At 43.5% G+C, this 22,680-nt stretch overlaps 1 long non-coding RNA gene across 2 annotated transcripts; it reads left to right on the top strand.

Moving 5' to 3' along the window:
• Positions 1 to 1,741: 1,741 nt before the first annotated feature.
• On the top strand, positions 1,742 to 21,509 carry LOC118088681 (uncharacterized). 2 transcript variants are annotated; one of them, XR_004693042.2, is made up of 5 exons: positions 1,742 to 1,880; positions 2,694 to 2,847; positions 14,766 to 14,833; positions 19,959 to 20,130; positions 21,260 to 21,509. It is a non-coding gene; the product is annotated as an uncharacterized LOC118088681 (long non-coding RNA). The 2 variants fall into 2 exon arrangements; XR_004693043.2 differs by lacking the exon at positions 14,766 to 14,833 and having other exon boundaries at positions 21,260 to 21,507.
• The last annotated feature ends 1,171 nt before the right edge of the window (positions 21,510 to 22,680 follow it).

Here is a 22,680-nt window from a genome sequence, read left to right as displayed (position 1 = left end):
TAATACAAAGTTTGCAACTAAGTCTTCAAAAGCAAAAACATTTCCAAGAATGTTAAACTTCAATTATTATAATTCGAACACTTTGCCTTTCTCTAAAGTGCGTGACAATGACAAAAAGGGAAGAAAAACAAATTAATGGGAAATGGTGAGGAGAATTTATGGACCAGAAAGATTGAAGAATTTTATTGGCTGTATGAAGAACAGATATTGTCGCAAAGACTAAATCAAAGTGATTAAGATAGATTGGCTGCGTTTTAGGAATGCCTGCCGAAAGAAAACCATGACAATTTTTTAGATGCATTGCTATAAGGTAGAACTTCAGGATGGCCTTGACTAAGATGCATAGATAAGATAGAAAGTGGTTTTAAATGAGTAGTGTGTTTACAAACTGGAAGAGAACACGCCTGGAAAACGAATGGAGGAAAATTGCTACCGTGGCAGCAAAGAGCCTGTATTGAGAGATGTTCTTTATGCAGAAAAACCTCTTATAATCCCATTAGTCAAGATGTATGGAGTAGCAACTAGACATGACAGTGGGAGGTGTGTTTTGGACTGTAATCCCATACTCACTTTCAGGAGAATAATCTCTATTGAACTCAGTGCAACTGATTTTGGAGCAGGGGTATATAGGATCGCGCTGTTTAAAATGCACCATAACAGGATCTCTATCATCTCAGCCTCCCCCAATTTGGTGGTCTCCAGATATTGTTGAACTACAGCTGCCAGAATCTCTGGCTGAGGCTGATGTGAGTTGTAGTACAAAACACTGGGAGCAGGGAGGGCACCAGGTTGGGGAAGACTGGCCCATGCTTCCTCCCCATGGGGCAAATTGTAGTTATGGGATGAAAGTGGTATGGTATGGGGGAGGGGTGAATCTCCATTTTACTAGCACCATGACCCCAAACTGAATGACCTTATGCTTGATTATACTTTTGAAAAACTGTGGGAAAGAAGATCATGGGTCTTTCGCTTAGTACAGTATAGTACTTTGGCTCAGATAGTCCAGTCCTGTGGGTGATGCATAGGATATACCACAAGAATCATTCAACACATTGGCACAGCTGCTTGTGATCAATGGGGAGGTTTGCTTCAGAAACCGACATAGCATTGCAATCACTTGTTTCAACCAGACAACCGCCATATGTATATGGAAAAGCCTTGGGCAGTCCACATTATTGCACATACTGCTTCAATTTGTACTACATTCCTGTGTTTTCTCGTGTGAAATTTAGCCTGCAGTCCTATATACACAGTTCTATATTTTCTCTTACTGTTAGTCTTAAGCCTGCTCTCTACCAACTGGAGGCATGCAAGGTTGCTTATACCTATCATTTAATGCCAAAATACTATGTAGTTAGAATAGTTAAGGAAGTTATGTTGCAATAATAGGTATGTGCTTGCCTGGGAGTGCGATTCATTGGATTCAGTGTGTCTTGCTCCTGAGTGATTGCTTAGAATATTTTGGAACTAGTTTGGGCAGGAGAAAGTTTATTAAGAGGATGGAACTCGGGACTTAGTAATATATAGCCATATCAGTAGCTGTTTGGCTAATTATCCTTCATTTGTCAATTTCTTTTAATTAATAATTCTTACGTAAATTGCTGCTATCTTTTTTTATCCCCATTTAGATTGCCCTTAGTCTTGCCCTTTAGATTAATTTTCTGTTGCTTTAGTATTTACAGTTTATTTCATACCGGTATTTCATTCCCTCCCCATTAATCGTTATATCGTTCAAGGTGCTGGTTTTGATGTGCAAAGTCCTTTACAGCATGGGACCAGGATACCTGAAGGACCATCTTGCGCCTTATATACCCAACCAATCACTGTGCTGCACTTGAGAGCCTCTTGCAGACACCATCAAGATGTCTGTTCTGCGCAAGGTAGGAATCAAACGTTTAGTGTTTTGGCACCTGCCCTTTGGATTTCCCTCCCCTTGAATATTAGACAAGCACAGTCTCTCTGTCTTTTCAGTGCCTACTGAAAACCTTCCTCAGAGCCGTCTTTCCCATGGGGCTTAGTGGTGCGTCGCGCCAGGGCCCTGGCCTCTCAGGAGTGCCCCAGCAAGTGGGGGAACTGCGCGGCTTTGCCGACGGCCTCCCCTTTCCCTGCACGCCCACCAGTGGCGCCCTGCCAACCATAAGACTGGCAGGTGTGCAGCTTCCCTCCCTAGCCTTCTCGGGAGGAGAGCAATCCCCGCAGAGGCTTAGGATGGAAGCTGTACCCCACCAACCATATGGCTGGCAGGCACTCCCAAGCCTCTGCGGGGATCGCTCTCCCGCAGCGGCATGGGGGAGAGTTGTGCCCCTGATGACTGGCAGTGCGCAGCTACGGCCATCCCAACACTATCCATGGTTAAACCCCGTGCCGCATCTGCTAAAGACGGCCCTGACCTTCCTCTTTCAATTAGCCTTTGAAGTTAATATCTTTCCCAGTCTGCATACAAATTAGAATTTTTTCAATATGTTTTCAATATGTTTTTATTGTTTTATCACTTGTTAAGTGGGGTCCTTTGGGAGGAAAGATAAGATATAAAATAAATAAATAAATATGTAAAAATATATATACGGCTTTCTTAAATTTCATTTATGTTCCCATTATTTGTCTGCTTTGATTTAACTAAATCATTCAAATGTATTCTACTTTTGATCTGATTCTGGAGCTTTTTTTAAAAAATTACTATTATTTTGCTGCAGGAGGTTCAGCAAAGCTAAAAACATAGATACTGTATTCAATCACTTAACTTCCCTGACACTGAAGAAACTCTCCTTTGGTTTTTCTGAATGTACGAGCTTTCAGGAATGCTGCGACAGAATCTGAAGAAGCTTGGAAGCGCCACAGAATGCAAAGGTTCTTGTGGGATTTTGTAACTTGAATTGTAATCTATTTACCATTGTTAATAGCACATGCAAAATCTTTCCTTCCCTCTCTCTGGGAAGCCTTTTGTACTGTGCTTTACGGGTCAAATTGTGTTATTAGCAAAGGGCCTCTAGAAGGAGCTGTTGCTCTTTCCAAGTGACCTCCAGAGAAAAAAAGAAAAGAAAAAAGTGCTCCCTGTTGAGAGATGCTGGCTGGCTTTGTCAGACAACATAGCCCCAATTGGAAAGACAAAATGTGAAGATGAGAGAGACATTGGTCCTGGAGGTTGGGTTTGAAATTGGACTCATGTTATTATATTTGAAGCCTCATTTCAATAGCAACTGGTTGCCACAGTCAAGAGTTTCAGATTTATGGTTTGAAACAGACTTGTGAAAAGGCAAAATCAACAAGGACTCTGGTGGCACCTCAAAAAATGAACAGATTTATATTTTCCTAGGCTAGAGCCAACTTTTCATGCAGTTCTTCAGCGTGGCGAGCCTGTCTCCTTCCAGATGTTATAGAACTAGTAACTCCCTTTGGACTTGCGGACTGAGGCTGATGTGGAGGTAACAACATCTGCAGGGCACCAGGTTGGAGAAGATTCATATGGTTGAACTACTAGACCATATGAATGGCTGGAGGCAAATGAGTTCCAAAGATAAGGAGCCACAGATGAAAGTGCATGGAGTTGTGAGACAATAGATGCTGGTTTTTGTTCTAAGGGCTAAAGCAGATATCATCTGGTAGGAGAGCCAAGAGTGTGTTTCCTTAGAACGATGCCCTGTGTAGAGTGGTAGAGATGGGCTTGATCCTAGTCTCAAAGCCATTGTATGGAAAATTTAGGAATAGATTTAGCTTAGAAGTGCCATTTGCATTCAACCACGGAAGACAGATCCCTCCTCTGAAGAGCTTACAACCTAATTTTAGATAGATGGGAAGCCTGCAGAGGGCAAGATGGAAGAAGAGAAACATTATCCCCAAATGAGAAGAATCACATTCCTGGGACTGAATGTCCAGTGTTGGCACCTGCTCTGCAGAAAATCCTGGAGATTAGGCCGATTCCACTGTGTACTCACTATACATATTAATAAGAACCTAACAAGACATGGGTTGTTGTTTCTTGTTTAATGGAAGCCACAGGGACCCTTGAATTGAATCAGGACATAGCATTGAAGAATGAGATTAATCCTTTGTTTTTGTAGCATTCTTCCAATTAACCCTCACTGCCATCTGTAGTTTACTGGTAGATACAGGCAAGAGAATTTTAATCAGAAAATTTTTTAATCAGAAAAACCCTACCTATTCTAGTGTCATATTCCTAATCTAACCAGTATCTCTTCTTTGCACCTATCTTTTTAATGCAGGAGAATCATAATCATGACTATTCCACACTGCATCTAATTTGGGCCCAAAAGACTGACTTTAAAAATTAGTAGCAGAAAAACACTGGGCAGGGGAAAATGTCTCCTGTTAAAAAATAATTCAAGGTTAGGTAAGACGTCTATGGAGGAAATCAGCAGGTAGCTGGCCTTGCATATGCCTTGCTAGAACCTGGCACACCAGGAAACTTGAATCTTATGGCTAGAATGAAAAGCGGAATTGTCAAGAATGGGATGACATCAAAATCTTTCACCTAATGCACTTCCACAGTGTGCATAGTGTATAAACTGTATGCCAGGACTGGAAATGTTGGTGGCAGAAAGGAAGGCGGGATTACTACCTTTCTTGGTATGGCTTCATGTGGGGTTTATTTTGGGAAGCACGCTCTCACTTGTCCCACATAATAACATTGCTCCCTATGATTCCGGACTCCTGCAATGATTTTCAAAAAATTTAGGGAGTAACTTATTGCAGGACATATACAGACAAAGGCATCTGAAGCAGGCGACCCTTGCGGTAATATTTCCCTCAGTAAATCTGGTCGCAGCTGCTCCTGCTGATGCACTGACTCGTGGGTGAGATCAGAGCGCAGTAGAGCAGGGCTGCTCTGTGACTTCCTGAGTCATCAATCAGACTAGAAAGCATGTTGACACTACTAAGCTAAAGGACAAGAATCAGTGACACCTTGGCGCCTCTGCACGGCACAGACTTGTTCTGTTAGCAGTCCCGGGGGGTTCTGGTGTCTCTGTCTCTTCTAGTTGTTGTCAGTCTGCCTGGCACCTGGCACCTTTTTCTCTGGCATTGGCTTCCACTGCTAGGCCTTCTGGCATGGTATGCTGAGCCTTCTTTCCCCAGATCCAGTTGCCGTCTCCTGCTCTTTCCAAGCCAAGGTGTCGCTAGCTAGCCCCTAAAAACAACATATGCCATCTCTGACGGTTCTTTTTTATCAGCTTCTGTTTCCATGTTCAGTTCCCATCTTGCAAATGCGGCTGTCTGCATGGTTATGTTCCAAACCTGCCCCCTTTTCCATCACCTTATTCATAGAATGGTTTGACCTGTGAACCCCCCCCCCCTGAGGCCCATGGAGAGGAGCGCTGGGCTGGAGTGCCATGCTGGGGTCGCCCCTTGCCCACCTCCCTCCATTTGTGCCCACTCACTGTCTAGGGAGTGTGCCAAGTGAGGAGAGAGTGAGTACTGGCTGGGCAGCCATTCAGCAAGGGGGCTGGAGACATGGCAGTGAGGCCAAGCTGGGCTTTGGGGCCCAGAGACCCCCAGGGGAAGGCAGGGAAGGACGGGGAGCCTGGGATGGGGCCCACCAGAATGCACCTGATAAGGATCCCCACAGGATCCCCACAGAAGCCAATGTCTGTAGAGGGGTGCCTAGTTCGTGCCCCCTCAAAATTATGCATCCAGGACCATGACCCTCCCGGTCCTTCGGCGTTACGCCTCTTGGGTACCTGTGGCTCATGCAACCACAAGGACAGGGTGTATCAAGGATTTATTTTTGCATTAGAAAGGGGTGCCAGCTATATAGGAAAGGTCCTACTGCATGGTTACATTGGGTGCACGGAGCCGTCAGCGATGCAGGATCATGTTATGGAAAAGGGTCTCTTGTAAGTCTGCTGCTGCATTTGAAGGGCATCTCACCTGGGCAAGATGTATTGACGAAAGACATGCTTTTTCTATTTTTTTTAATTAAAGGTTTTCTTGGTTTACAAAGATATGTGCAATGTCTCTCATAACATTTTTACAAATCAGTTTCATTTATTGAGACATTGGGAAGAAAGGGGGGAGAGAGGTAGATGGGGGGAGGGTGGGTGTGGAGTGGGATCGGGTATTGATGTTTCTATTTTGCTTAATATATGTGGGTTTTTTTGTCAGCATTGCTTGTGTAGGTTTTCTGCTGTTCGCTTGTGTTCCTTTGGTGGCGAGAGGTGCTGGGTTGGCCTAGGATATGGCTGTTCATTTGTGGTTGGCTGTGGTGGTCTTTGTTTCGTGTGTGAGTGGGGTGGGTGGGAGTTTTGGATCAGGTTAGCCATATTGATTTGCATGCTGTTGGTGGATTTTTGTCATTGTCTTGTTGGGCTGTGTATGTGATAAAAGGGAGCCATACAGGGGTGAAGCCATCTTCTTCTATTTGTCCCCGTGTCAGTTTCAGCTTATTGGTTAATTTTTCTAGTAAGGCTGTTTCCCATACTGTTTGGTACCATTGGTCCATACTTACTTCTGACAGGTCTCTCCAGTGTCTGGTTATGGTGTTTCTGGTTGCTGAGGAAAGACACCCTTTTTTCAAATGTAGGGTGCTATTTAGCTCCTCTTATTGCTGTGATGGTTAGAGTACCAGAACACAGTACTCTGCTGCTGCACCTACATTCTCTCCCCATCCCCCGGCCTCTCTGCTTCCCTTGAGTTTTACAAGCTGTGCCCTGGGTTTGCATTCGGCTTCTTTTCACTTCTGCAAATCTCGGCCTCAAGGCAGAACAGGAACAGGAGCTATATGAAATAGCTTCAGGCACCTGCCAAGGCTTGGCTCTTAATTTTGGATTTCCCTGTGCATCAGTTTCTCCAGATCATTTTCCGTTGCTCAGGAGGAAAACTGATCCATCAAGCTCTTTTCTTGTATCGCCTGTGGCATTGTCTAATTTCACACCCCCTTGTCCTACTCGCAGCATGCTAGACGGATCTGTCCCTCTTTGGTTTCACAACTGCTGAGTCTTGGATCTTTTTTTGCATTAGAGGTGTTGAGGACTTGATGCACTTCCCACTCCTCTTGTTGGAATAACCCCCAGCGCAGGCAGCCTCTCTTTTAGGATGCTGTCGCTTAAGCTCTTCGCTGCTTGATAGGGGAGCGAGCTAGATGGGTTTGCGACTGCCCTCTGTTTACACATGTCCTTTGAGTGCAAGTCTGCTCTTGGTTAATTGCAGCAGGGCTCATGTCAGAGGCAGTTTTTAATTGGCTTATGGTGTGAAAAACCGTGAAATCTGGGCCATGTTTTATTATAGTTCCTATCGCTCTGAACAAGATGGGAGTAATTAAACTCATGGTGTCATTTTAGCTCAGCTCAGCTCTGTTCAAAGCAGGTTTTATTTTTAAGCATTATAGATATGGTGTAGCCTTCTGATAGCAAAGTCAGGGATTTTGTGTGTGTACATTTCTATTCTCTGCCATAACCTGGTTGGTCCTGCCGTCTATGCGCTAAAACAAATGGGAGCTTTAGCCTTCCTACGAGTTTTGTAAGAGGAGAATTTGCTGCTAAGCTGGTCCCTTCTAGTGCGTGGAGTTGCTTTGCAGCTGCTAAGTGGACTTATCTTCCAGACACTATAACGTTTTTGTTCTGATCACTAAGCCTGTGAGGAGTAGGCACTTAGGAATGCAGTTTTGAAGGGTAAGAATTTCATTTCCTACTCAGCGTCACAGAAGATGCCAACCCCATTTTCAGGGCATACTTTTGAGCCAAGGCTCATCAGTGTTAAGCCCCTGAATCTGCTTTCAATGTCAGGGAATGTCAGCGTAATGTAATGGCACTGGGGGCCTATGAGTACATGCAGAGTACCTCCCCCACAAGGGATTTCCCCCTTTGTCTCTACCCATGTGTGCCCAGCATTATCCACCCACAAATCTGCACCAGAGGGTTGGGGGAACCCCAGAATGGATTCAGGGGGCACTCAGGGGGAGAAGGGAGGGAGAAATTTCTGCTGTGCAAGAACTCTTTGTGCTGACAGAACATTTTGCTTGGTGCTGCATTGGATATAATTCATCGGCTTCCACCCTTCCTACCTTCCTGCCCCTTATGCCCGGAACTGCCCTCCAAAACACATCTATGTGACCACTACCCTCTCCTCAAAGCTGACCTTTTCCAGGACATTTTTGGAACAACTAACTGGTCCCAATACTATATCACAACTAAGCCAAAATACCTGTCTTTAAAATAATTGTATATTCTTTCCCTGTTTATTCCTGACTCCATTTCACCCCTTTCCTCTTTGTTTTCCACATGCCTTTTTAATGTTCGTAAGTCCTCTGCGACATGGATTTGTCAAGCATGTTCTTCGTAAAGCATTTTGTACCAGTATATAGATGGCAGCGTCCTCATCAATGATGGACTTGGATCTAGGAGATCTGGTCGGCCTTGGAAAAGTCACTTTCTCTCAGTGTAGCCTACCTTGCATGGGAGCTGTGAGGGTAACTCTGGAGTCCTTTGAGAAAGTATGGAAAACAAATATGCTAAAAATCACATCTCTATTCCATGGAAGCATCTTCTGCGTAGGAATTTGGCAATGTGTGAATTGGTCCTGACAACAGGCTATGATTTCACAGTAGGTCAGAGGATCTTGCTTCAGGCAAAATGTTGTGTTTTTTAAAAAGTGGATTTAATTAAAAATTAATTGGAAACAAGTTTAACTATTAAAATGGCACTGCTCTATGAATAATGGATGGGATTTTAAAACACTGCCTTCTAACTGCCCAGCAAGAGCATACGTCTGCAAACTGGGATTTTATGGGTCATGCATTAATTATTATTGTATCTGCTTCCTTTCACCCCCCCTCCTATTCTCACAGAGAACAGCCACTCTAGGATTTTTTGTCAATGGGTTAGCAGTGGCACAGTAGAAGGTCAGCCCCAAACCCCATGGTGTGGGATGGATTTTGTCTCATTGAGCACAATGTGGTAGATCTAGATGCCCGAGGATGTACGAAACCCAGGCTGGCTGATGGGACAATGTTATCTGTCCAACTAAATGAATGCTTTGATGCAGGGCTTGAGCTGCAAGGAGGGAAGGATTTGTTTCGACCCCTCTGACAAAGACTCAACCTCCAGCAGAGAAAAAAAGCAGGCACTATGACCCACAAGTGACCAGGAGGAAGTTGAAGGCAGGTTGGGTGCACTGGAAGAAGGCTATGTCATAGAATCATAGAGTTGGAAGAGAACACAAGAGCCATCCAGTCCAACCCCCTGCCAAGCAGGAAACACCATCAAAGCATTCTTGACAAATGGCTGTCAAGCCTCCGCTTAAAGACCTCCAAAGAAGGAGACTCCACCAGCACACTCCTTGGCAGCAAATTCCACTGCCTTCTCTTTCATAACACTGGACAGGGTGGCTGGAGGCTTCCCTTTGAGCAAAGTGGCCCTTCACAATTGATGGAGCTTTGCAGAGCATTACTTTGCCAAACCAACCGTGTGAGAAGCAGACCTCTGAATCGAGCCATCAAAGGCTAGCCCATTTGGTCACTAGAGGGAGATAGAGCCTTTTCCGTCTTTCAAAGGCTCTTCAACTCTAGAAGAGTGGTTATCTTTAGTGCCCAGCCAAAGATTCTCAGAAAAGAATTGTCTGAATAATTTTTGAAAATTTGATTTCTTGAATGTTGAAGAATTTCAGCTCTCCCCAGGAGAATACTCAGCAAAATGTCCCCTGAATCTTCCCACCCACAGTGCGGAGAACATTGGCAGGCCATTTCCTCCCAGCCCGTGTTTTATTGCTGCAAAGAGAGGATTCTTATCTCCTCGGTGTGGTCGAAGGGGAACTAGACTGCAAAAGCAGAATCAGGCAGCTGCTCTTTGCGTGTAGGGAAAATATTGTGCTCTTTTCATTCCTGAAGCGCACCCCATCCACCTGACAAGCTCAATCGATTCTGAACATAATGACTTGAACAAAGGAAAATCCATGCTAGCCTTGAATGTTCAGCCATGCTCCAAGGAAGAATATGTTTCTTACTAAGCATCACCAGGGCATAAATATTTGATGGCTAAGAGGAGGCCACTGTATGAATTATGGAAAAGTTCCAAAAGAAACACAAGCCATTATTGCTGGAAGGCCATATCGCTGCTGACTTGAGGAACAAACACCTGCTGGGCAACCCGCTCTTTTCTCTGCAAGGATGTGTCAGGGGAGTCATGGTCCATGTTAGAGCAGAATCTGTGTGGTGCTTATTGTTGCTGCCTTGGGAGTGGGAAGCTCTGCCCCATCGAAGAGGGGTAGTCCACTCCTAAGCATGTTTATTGAGAAGCAGCTCTGACGGAGTCATAGAATCATAGAGTTGGAAGAGACCACAAGGGCCATCCAGTCCAACCCCCTGCTGAGCAGGAAACACCATCAAAGCATTCTTGACATATGCCTGTCAAGCCTCTGCTTAAAGTCCAATTGGGGCTTACTCCCTGCCAAATACGCTTACGGTTGCAGCCTTAGCTGCTAAGTTTTGTTTGCCTCAGAGTCTTTTGATATACAGTAATCAGCTATTGGTATACAATAGTGGCAAGTTTCACACAGACCAATATGCCTTCCCTCAAAGATCCATTTCTGTGGCGAGAGCATCAGTTTTTCCCAGCGATCCAGCTGCAATTGTATCTGGGAAAATACAAGACTCCCAGCAGCTAGCACGTTTATATGTGATTCTGTTAATGATAGCACATCTCCCTCCTCATGTCTGTGACCTCATTTTTGTAGTCTCTCTCTTAAACGGCTATTCTTCAGAGTCTCTCTTCCCACTTGCAACTTCAGCACTTAAAGGCTCATCCAGCAATATTTTTTAAAAAGAGTTGAATGCCAGCAGCATTAACCCTCTGCAGCAACACCCTGTCATTTTAAAAAAAAACTTAATTCCAGGTGTTCATGTATAACATTTCTCAGTGGCCTTGGCAGTAATTCCCATTCTGAGTGGTGTTTTTCACTATTTTATGCTTTGCACTGCAATATGATGACTTTGCAGTTCATGCTCTGTGCGTAGTCCTCTCTTGCACATGAAATATCCTTGTCAAGATGGTAAAACTGGGGTGGACAGTACTACTGTTTGGCGGGCCAACAGCTGGTTGAACAACCATATCCAATGAATGCTCAGACTGGAGGGAAATCTTTGGTGGAGTCCTGCTGCTCTGTCCTTCAACTATTCAGTGACAAAGTGGGGTTCCATAGCTCAGTGGCGTTGCACATTTCTTGCGTGTATCAGGTCCCTTAACCTACCTCAGTTACATGGAGAGAGAGAAATAACTGAACTCTGAGGATGAAGGAAGTACTAAGGCAGGCATCCCCAAACTTCGGCCCTCCAGATATTTTGGACTACAATTCCCGTCTTCCCCGACCACTGGTCCTGTTAGCTAGGGATCATGGGAGTTGTAGACCAAAACATCTGGAGGGTCACAGTTTGGGGATGCCTGTACTAAGGGTTTACTTTTCCTGGCAGGGAAAGCAGGGGATATGACCTCACAGAGTGTTCTCTCTAGGAATTTACACAGGGGGGAACTCCATGTGTCTTAACCCTTTGCTTGTCTAGCAAAGCTTGAAGTTTTATTTTGGCTGTGAGATTATTTCTCACAAGATGGGGTATAAATGTAAAAACTTACAAACAAACATAAGAAGCTGCTGGATCAGGCCAAAGGGCATCTCACAGTGGTGAATCAGATGTCTGTAGGAAGCCTGTAAGCAGAAACTGAGTGCTAACAGCACTCTCACTACCTGCGATTTCCAGCAACTGGTATTCAGAGACATACTGCCTCTGAGGTGTTCAGAGACTTACCAAATGTGCTCTGTATGCAGAAGGCCCCAAATTGAATCCCTGGTAAAGGTCCAGGAGATATGAAAAAGGCCTCTGCCTTGGAGAACCCCTTATAGACATACTAGGGCTAAATGGACAAATAGCCTGATGCAGCTTCCTAAATAAACCAGGATTCTTGTTGTGTTGCAACCATTTTTGTTTTCTCCAGGCATGGTGAGCTGATATGGTATTGTTTTTTGTGTGTGCATGTGCCCTTGAAATTATCATCCTATGTGAAGATAGGTATATTGACTTCATTATGACATAATAGATACAAGAAACATGGCTGTGCTTCTTTAGGAGCCAGGTCTGTGTGACACCATTGCTTCATCAATAGGCAAAGTACTCACATGGGTCCATGCCTTATTCTCATGGTCCTACTGAACGGATCAGTGACGACGTAGCAATTAAAGCTAATTGGATTTCAGTTACTGGCAAAGGGGCACTGGCAAAGCAACATGCAGTAGCTTTCCTGTGCGGATCTGAACAATTTTGCAAATGGGCAAACACCAGGGAAAAGCTGCCTGAGATAGTAAAAGATTAGTTTTATCTGCTGCATCTTCTTTCTGACAACACGGCTTCTAACGATCAAGGAAATGAGGTCAAGGTAACTCAGCAGGTAGGCTCCACACATGTGCCCTGCTAGCCCATTAGATGAGTTTAGTGGTAAAGGCCATTTTTAAATAAACCAGCGAAAGTGGCAGATCTTCAGGCAACAGTATGAGAACAATCTAGTTGCTTTGGGAATTTTTGTGCTGTCCATTGCACTCCAAGATGGCAAAGGGCCCGTGTTACATGCACAGGTGCCAATTCCTAGGGGTGGAGGTGTCTTTGGCTCTCTTAATATTTGTTGGCAGGGGGCTGAGCCATGTATGATGCAGCAGTAGTGGCTGGCTCCTCCTGAGCACAAGGGAGGAGGAGCCATTGGCCACTGAAGCCACACAGCGCTGGACTGCATGCTCAGCCTCCTATCGACGATGCGCATGTGTGATGTCACAGGTGTGTGATGCTGCGCATACCGGTACATGCGACACAGGATCCCTTCAATATTGGGTGCAATACTGTTCATGTGTATGCCATTAGTGAGGCAGGAAGTTGTGAGATAGGGGAACACTCAACTATATGTACCTCTACAGACACATATAAACAGTGAATGAGGAATTGTAGGAATGAGGAATTGTAGCATAGAAACTCCGGTGACTGAGAATCTGCTATGGACCGATGCTTGCTAATACAAGATTTAATGAAAACATACTATTAAAATACAGGAGGTACATGTAAATGTTGCTTGCTTCATTGAAACAATCTTTTTGTGCTGTTCAGATAATGACTGCAGTAGTTTATCAAACACAGTGGGAGTTGACCTTTTAAAATATCTATTATAATGGGACTCATTCAAGTGTTTCGCTGTTTTAAAGAGGATTCATGTAATGCATAGTGGGAGAAAAGGGATGGAGGCAGGGCAAATCAGGATCCTGAAGGGCTTCAGAGAGAAGCTGTGGTTAAGACAAGATGTCCAAAACTGAAGTCTTCCCAAAAGCAAGATGTCTATACTATTCAATAACCTGCTGCAAAAGATTTGTGAAACACTTGGAGGTCAAAATTGCTCAGATATGTGCTGAACCTGATGCTACATCTAGTCCAGGCCTGTTGGAGGTCCCTGGAGTAATGATGATGATCAACCTGTGGGATCAGTTTCAGTTGTTCACTAGTTCCCCAGCTATGGCTGTTTCTGGACCAGAAAAACCTGCCCTTAGTAGGTCTGCCTCCACTTCTCCAGCCTCTAAAGGCTGCAAAGCTATAAAGAAGTGAAGTTCATTGTAATAACATTTGAAAAATGTAGGGACTGGAATATGAGTGATTAGACCTCTCCTTGGTAGCATTTGTTCTCGCTAATATGTGAAAGATTTTTCTCTAATCGTCATGTCAGGAGCAGAGAGAGCATGTGCTTGCTATCTGTCACAGTTAATTTCACCCCCAAACACTTTCATAAAGGAGTGAAAAATAGAGATGGTTTACTATTACCAAATGATTTTGGAAGTTTAAAAAACCCTCAACACATTTCAAAATGTGAGCTCTAAGAATGTGCCTGTTTCTTCCTCCCCTCTGGAAATCATTATATCTGGCATTTGCAAACATGATCACATTTCTGGAGTGCTGTATGTCAGTAGAAGGAACCAGGGCACATTTTTTCTTTTTCAACTTACCCTCCAGCTACATGTAGAATAACAGATGGGGCTGCAGTGAGATGCATGCAGGAAAAGGAATTTCCTGGCTCAATAATTTGCTCACTCTCTCATATAAGAGCATTTTATATGATGTAAAGGACTCCAAGGCCCCAGCTTATCCTGTGGTCTAACGCAGGCAGGGCTTCCAAATGTGTTTATAATGCAAAAGATAAACTATGCTTTAAGCTCCATTTTACAGATGGGAAACTCTTTGATTCATCCAAAATTATATGGAACGAAAAGGCAGGAATTGCATCAAGCTCACTTCAAGTCCCCAATCCGGCAGTCTTAGAAATATATCCTTGGAATAACATAATCACAGAGCCTCTTGAGAAGACTGTGTGTACACCATTCTTCTGCAACAAAGCAAAATGAAATAAGTCAAAGGCTTTTCTTTTGGCTGGTAAAAACAATCAAGAGCCTTGTGGCACATGAAAGGCTAACAAATGTATTATGCCTATAAGATTTCTTGGACTACAGTCCACCTTATCAGATGCATAAATTTCATCCTGAGTTGCACGGGTATATAGAAATGTGGTTTGGAAGGCGGGGAGGTTGTGAACAGTGAGGTCAGAAGAAAGTGAAATGCAGAAACGTACAGATATTGATAAACATGTTGTTGGGTTGATGTTTCTCTGAGCATTTGCTGCTTCTCTAAAGCTGTTGATGAAAACAATAATTGGTGGCTCAACTTGCTGTTCAGCAGCTCTTGTGGGCAGAAAAATAGTCTTCCCTCATTCTATTATTTAAGCTGATATTCTTCCGATCTACAGCCATTGTTTCTTCTCTGCTATCATCAAAAAAGGTGAAGAATGGACCTTCTGAAGGGCGAACACTCCTGGTTATTGCATCTCTTTTGTCATTTTCTCATAGGCTGTGATTCCTGCATTTACTGTATGTCAGCTTTGCTATGGCACTTCCAGACTGTTGCTATTTTCTGCTGGGGTTCAATTACATACTGGCAAATTCAGGTTGCACAATTAATTTGATTTGGTGCTCTTGTGCAACAAATCTGCCCCATCAGTCTTTTTGCAATAAGGAAAGTGGTGGGAGATGTACTGGAAAGTGTGGGATAACACTTGTTTCATACAACATTGAATAACCTCCTAGCAAATTAATCAGAATGAATGTGCAACAAATAACTGATGTCGCCTAACCTCCCTGCAAACTTTGGGCAAACAAATCTGGATGAATGCTAAATAAACAGATTGTATGGAGCTGACATCAATCTCCTCTGAACCGTCCCCAGTTAGTGATGTCCAAAGTGAGCATGATACTGCAAGGAGGGTATGTCTATTGCTGATATTTCATTTTTGTGAACTCATACCAGAACAGCAGTGCCTGTTTCTTTTGAGGTCTAAATTATTCATTTGCTGCTAAATCTTTACCTCCCTCTGTTTGTGTGTTTGCACATGTGCATGCTTCAGTATGGATTTCATTCATAATTTCCTCTTGGCCAAAAGAAGGTTGTTAGGCTTCTGCCAATACATGTTGGAGACAACACATCATTTACAAATGGGGCAGAAGGGTGAGCCTATGGGTCAATCCTTGTCCACCAAGTTATATAAATCAGGGGTGGCTAACCTGTGGTCCTCCAGATGTTGTTGAACTGCAACTCCCACCATCCTTGGCTGTTGGCCATGATTTCTGGAGCTTATAGGTGTTAGAATCCAGCAACATCTGGAGGATGCCAGTGAGCCACCTCTGCTCAACGTATTACCCTCAGAACTCAACTAAGAGCTTATCCACACTTACTTTTTGCCCTGCTCTTTCCACGCAGAGGTCTGCACTTCAACGCTCCATGCCCAAGCATTTTGCGTTTTCTTTTTTGCCCTGAGCTTTCCAAGCGAAAACTTGCTCTTTAAAGCTGAATCAGAGGAAATGTTCCATTTGAGTTTCTCTGTCTATCTTCTGCCAGAGTAAATTAGTAATACAAATAAATCTGAAAATGACCTTTCTAGCAATGGTGAGAGCAAGAAAGGACAGGTTAGTAAGGCAGAGGAACATGGGAAACAACTTTATACCAGATCATTTCTCCACTAAGCCCAGTATGGTCTGCTCTAACTGCCATTAGCTCTTGAGGGTCTTAGGCAAATGCTCTTTCCCATCTCAGGCACATAACCAGAGATGCTAAAAATTCAAACTGGGACCTTCTGTTTGCAAAGTTTTTGTACCATTGAGCTGCAGTCCCTTCCCCTGACAGAGTTACAGAAAAGTACAGGGTCCGTCACCTGCATTCTAATGTAATGCTGATATGGAAACAGTGCTAGGTGACATCTGATGCCCACTATCATTTTGCTATTAGGCTGAATTTGGCCCTCTGTGTGGTTCATTCCTCAAACGACAATACACCGTTCATGTTTCCTTTGTCTAGCAAGAATTGCAGCCCTTCTCTCTGTTTGCACGTGCCGTGCACCGTGCAGAAGCCTTTCGGAAAGCATAAGGCCCTGGAATAGAGCTCTTAGTAGAATTTTGGCAACCGGCATGCCTAACAGATTATTTTAAAAAATAGGCTGGGGAAAAAAATGCCCCCAGTGACAGCCGCAAGCCTGTTCTAAATTGGGATTAAAACGGATTTTGCTTTGTACAACATTTAGCCTAAAACAAATGGCACCACTAATGACATTAGCATGGCCAACATTCTCTGCTTATTAGGCAGCTCTGTGGCTTGGGCATTGCAAAGAATCCCTCCAGGGCTTAATAAGTCTTATTGGCCTCATGTTATTACTGTAACAGCATGGCTCCTTGAGCTCTGAGCCAAGGAGATCAGAGAACACAAACGATTCCCAGCTCACAAAGAAACTTATTCAATTTGTTTTAAATTTGGATCCATGCGTGACCTTGGGCAAGCCGCTTAATTTCATTGGTTTTCCATTTTTAAGATGGGAAATGATTATGCTTCTTTGACCTGTCTTGGGTGTCTCATTTGTAAGGCTTTAGGACAAGGATTGTTTCTCACTCGAGCTGAACTAAGCATTCGCAGCACAACTCATATCCATCAAAATTAGCAATTTAGATCATCTTAATCTGGATATAGAACTCTTCCCCAATTTGAAAGGTCTGCCAGCAGAGAGTTGTGGCTGTTGCTTAATGAACTAAAAGGCCAATGGGTGAGATGAAATATGTTGAGCCAGAGAACGTGGGCACACAAAAGTGGCAAAATGTATCAAGCAGCCAACATGACTGTGCATTACTATTTTGCAGACAGATCAAATGTGAACATACTGAAGTTTCTCTGTGCACGTATCCTCCACATGCAGACTGCCATTCTCAAGGGATGTGAAGCCCACAGAGCAGGAATGGGGAACTTGTGGCTTTCCAGATGTTGTTAAACACCGATCAGGCCAACCATATTAGCACTTTGCACAATCAGAATCCAGTCTCTGCCGAGCTGGTAATTTAATGGTGATGACAATATCAGATTTGCATGGATTATAGATTGGGTTGAGAGTTAATGATATGAACGTGCACCCAAAGATTTATCACTTGAACTATGGGAGCAATAAATGGCTCCTTCTTAAAGCATCCAAAATATTTCCTCATCTCAGGTTCAGTTTTTCAGCACCGTCTTGCGTTGTGACCAAAAAGCAAATGTTGTTTTGACCCTGTGCCCTGCACTGAGAGCGAATTTCCAGAGTAGATTTAGGGAGCTGCCTTATACAGAGTCACAACAGGGGTCCCTCCAGCTCAGTGTTATCTGTGCTGACTGGCAGGTGCCCTTCAGGACTTCAGACAGGTGTCCGATTGGAGATGCTGGGGACTGAGACTGGGACCTTCTGGATGCAAAGCATGCAGCCTTCCATGGAGCTACAGTCCTTCCCCAGAGCACAGCACAGACTAGGCAAAAAATCCCCCAAAGCCTTTGTTTCCATTTGTCAATCGAGTTAGCGGGCCAAAACCAAAATAAATTCCTTCTAAGGCCTTTACATGACCATCTGCTCCTGCATTGTGATCCAGGTGGTTGGGTGCCAAGTCTGTTCTGAATATGCCAGCTGAGGAGTGGGCACTGGGCTTACAAAAAAGAAACACAAACAACCTCTTCTAAGCCTTGCCCTGTCCAACTCCTGACATCCCTCCCCACATGAGATGGATGCAAGGCTGCCAGACCCCAGACCCATTTCAAGGCATGTGTGCATGGAGGGCGGCGGCAGGGGTTGAAATTTTGTTAGGATGATGGTCTAGGTTGGCAGCCGGAACAGGCAAATGCTTTCCAGTAGCATCTTGAGCTTGTCTCAAACCCATACTGACGTTTGCTTGATCTTATTTAGGTTTCTTTTTCCTCCTTTGCTGTGCATTCAAGGCGTGTTGCAATATATCAAGCATGTCCAACAGGTAGATCGTGATCTATTGGTAGATCACGGGGTGTTCCTGGTAGATCCTGGTTGATCTCTGCCCCCCCAAGCGATCTCCTTAGAAAAAAGCAAAAAAGCAAACAAAAAAACAACAACTTTGGCTTTCTAAGAAAGCTCCACAACTTTGCCTTTCTTCAAAAAGCTCCACAACTTTTGCTTCCCCCCAAAAGCTAAAAAACTTTGGGTAGATCACTGCTAGGTTTTTTTGTTTTTCTTACGACAATGGGTAGATCACTGCCAGTTTTTTAAATACTGTGGGTAGATCGTGGTCTATTGGGAGTTGGACATCCCTGCTATATTATCACTTGACCTGCTCACAACAACCCTATAAAAGGAAGGTGAGAGAGTGACCTACTCGAAGCCACAAAATAAGGTTTGAAGGTGAGGTTCTCATGTCTAATACAGTAATATGATTTTTTTTAAAAAAATAAAACAACCAACTTAATTCAAAGTACCATAATAAACCCTCACCTTAATCTCAGCAGCTGGCCAGGATGACTAGGCCATGCATTGGACAGGGAGCTTGGAGCTCCCTGTTCCAAATGTGCAGGTGGACAGAGGTGCTGTCAGTGGTCTCCCTGCTGGCAACAGCCCAGAGAAAACCTCCCAGGTGTGGGAGAGTGTAGATCAGGTGAATTCACTTTGAAATGCAGACCCAGCAGATTTGCTGAGTACGCCTAGTTGACATACCTTAACACGAATCCCCCCCCCGCAATACAAGTAACAATGAAAATCATACAAAAATATCAGTAAAAAACTATTTCCATCTACTGCCTCACCTAGTTGTTAATGGCAGACTAAAGACAGGCCAGCAGTTCTTATTGCTCAAAAGATTTCTTGAATAAGTGAGTGTTGCACTATCTCCTAGAAATCAGAACAGAAGTAAACAATCATGCCTTGCATCACCATATTTTATGTTCAGCAACCGCGGGTACTCTTTTTTTTGGAGGGATTCTGAAGCATTACAAGTTATTACACATCAATCAATTTTCTTAAAACGTGTGCAGTTACAAAATCAGCAAGCCCTTGATTGCATCTCAGGTATTTTGGTAGTGTTAGCGCCTGTCAATCACGCATCCTCCATAACTATATGGTCTGTTTAAAAACTCCCTTGCTATGTAAGGCAGGGAGCAATCAGATCTTCTCTCACTGCCTAAGTAGGTGGGAGCCGGCCCCTTTATATATAATATGCATGGAGCCCTGGGCAGACCATGATCTGCCCTTCTTTGAACATGACAAAGTAATCAGCAGCAGAGTTGAAAATTGTTCTAATTGCTGAGTGCAGGCTTTCCCACCGTGCAAAGTATTATGGTGACACGTCCTCTCCCGCCCTCATCTAGCTTCCTCTGTTGCTGGGAAGGTTAATTAGTGTAAGACTGAACATCATCTCCTTTGATCCTCCAGCCTTGATTCATTAGTTTTCAAAAAGAACCAATGGTGAGAGCCAAGAGGATCCTCAAATCTCATATTAATCAACCCCCCCCATTCCTCCCCATCAGTTTTTGCTTGCTCAGAGATGGATGGGTAAACGCAACATTACAGTGCTCTTTTCAGTAAAGTGCTAGGCGGGATTCCATAAAAGATTCATTTGCTCTTTCTTCTTTTACATAATAGGTAGAGAGTGAGCACACATCTCTTCGCTGTGAGGAGCTGCAACATAAAGAATCCCACCAAGAGGGAGAACCTTGTATCTTTTTGATATTGGGTGAAAGGCACACTTGTGAATAAATTGTTCCATGGCAATTTTGGCAACTGACAATGTTCTTCTTCAGCGCAAACAACGGACGTAAGTAAGGTGTTAGTTAGTTAGGTTTTTTTAAAACTCACTTTACTCCAAAATGAGAACAGTGAGACAAAGTTGGAAAGCTTACAGCCTTGACTTTAAGGCTCCTGCTTCCTGGAGAAACTCTCTTTTAACAATACTTTGACTTTGAACTTCTCCTGTGATGGGACAAGAGAAGAATGATCTGCAGCATCTTTCGTGAAGATAGCATACTCATGCCTCACATTTATATTCTATGCCATTCACTGTTGGAGGGTTGGAATGGATGGCATGGAATAGGCTCCTCTCTTGCATGGATAGGGAACATGTGGCCCTCCAGATGTTCATAGAATTGTAGAGTTGGAAGGGACCATGAGGGTCTTCTAGTCCAACCTCCTGCAATGCAGGAATGTTTTCCCCAACATGGGGCTTGAACCCACAACCCTGAGATTAAGAGTCTCATGCTCTACCGACTGAACTATTGGGCTACAACTCCCATTGTCCCTGGACTACTGGCCATGCTGCCTGGGCTTGATAGGAGTTAGTTGAACAACATCTGGAGAACCACAGGTTCCCCATTAGAACGTTTTATTAGCACATCATCTGACAATGGCCAGAGTCGGGGACAGGACAATGGGCAGGAGGAATCACTGATTTGGTTCAGAAGGCTTGCTCTTTATCCATGCTTGTTTGCATGACAATAATGGCCACATATGGCATTGCACAAGTGATCCTTTTTCTAAACAGCTGCAGATGCTTTTTTGTACTATGCGCGTTGAGGTTTCTGAGTTGTTTAGTTATTTTATAGTTATAATGGTTATTGTTATGCTTTATTTATGATATTATTTTGTATTTTATACCCTATTGTACATTGCCCTAGGCTCCCTTAGGAGAAAGAGTGATTCAGAAATGTAACAAACAAACAAATAAATCTGTCTCTTTTTCCATTCATTTATTTGCATTATCTACATAGAAAAAAAGTTGTAACGAATATATCAAACCTGCAAGTCTTGAAGCAGAAGCTATAGATCATGAACAAAAATGAAAGAGGGGGAAATGGTTATGATTTATAAAAAGGTTGCATATTTAATTTAATTTAACATGATTTATATAGCACTCAATCAACAAAAATACATATGTGTTTCATTCACAGGTGACTGATTTCAAGTTCGGAGTGGCCTTGCGGGAGTCTTCAGCAACTGCTTTCCAGTGCAAGTCTCTGTCAGTCACCAATCTGAGTTGAAATCTCAGTCCAAATAAAAGCCTATTGACTTGGTAGTCTTGCCTTTCTGTCTTCTAAGGCATTATGACACCATCTACTTTATCAGTGAGGATCCCAGCTGCAAGTGGTTGGGCATGTGGATGGGATTATGCCATTGAGAGAGAGAGATGGCGCATTGTAGTTGAAATAAAATATAAGCAAAGAAAAAGTGTGCTTGACTAGGTGAAGACCTAATTTTGATTCTGGATCTAGCTTGGTTGTTAGGATCAATTAGGATCTGAATGGTGACTTCCTCATTTGTGTCCTGGTTTCCCTTGTAGATGCAGAGTAGAAAATCAATGGATTTAGCACTGCTCTCTCAGGTTGCAACTTGGCTCTGCCCATCCCAACAGCCCATTGGTACTTCCTGGCTTGCTGCATACTGTATTTACTCGAATGTACTGCGCCATCAAATCTAATGTGCACCTCAATTTTAAAAACCTTGAAACCAAAAAAAGTATTTGCTGGTGAATGTAAATGCGCCATCAAATCTAAGGCCCATCCTAATTTTCATGACCTAATATGGCCAAAAAACTGCACATTACATTTGAGTAAATATGGTACTTCTAGCGCAAGCCTCAATCTTTGCTTGATCAACAGTCAGTCTCTGACCTTGAGTCCCAGTGCCTATTTCTGTTTCCTGGTTCCAGATTACTTGGCTCGGATCTCCTACTATACCACCTACCCAGTTCCAGATCATGTTTTCCTGCAACCTCTACCTTCATATTAATGCTCCTCACAATCTGCCCCATACACCTTAGCTATCTATCCTTTGTGGAGTTTCATGTCTGCTCTATTTCATAGGACCCCACACTGGCATTTGTATGATAGAACTGAAGTCTTCCTTGTGGGCTTCCCATGGGCATTTGGTTGGGCACAGTGAGAACAGGATGCTAGACCAGATGGGCCTTTGGTTTGATCCAGCTTGTCCTCCTTATGTTCATATGTTAAAGCATTGCTTTTGGAAACACCATAATCCAACTCGATCGTCTGTGTCTTGACAAAACAAACATTTTAAAGCAAGAACGCATGAGCAACAGAAGCACACGTTGAGTTTCTGAGAGAACAATAATTCCATTGGCTTAGTTGCAATCAGCATGACTTCAAATAGTGACAGACCACTGCCTGCGCAGTATGTTTCCAGTATGAATGTAATTCTAGCAAACTACACATGACTTCATGAATGGAAGGGTTGATTTCTTCAGGTGCTTAACAGACTTCCATAGGCATTGTTAATGCCAGATAGGTACCAGATCCAGCCACTAGAGAGAGACAACAGACAAGAGACCACACACATTAGTCCAGTATATAAA

Source organism: Zootoca vivipara, chromosome 7 (genome assembly GCF_963506605.1).
Source record: "Zootoca vivipara chromosome 7, rZooViv1.1, whole genome shotgun sequence".
In the NCBI taxonomy this organism is placed as follows: Eukaryota; Metazoa; Chordata; class Lepidosauria; order Squamata; family Lacertidae; genus Zootoca; species Zootoca vivipara.
Note: the sequence above shows the minus strand (reverse complement) of the source record. Positions and strands in the feature narration are given on the sequence as shown.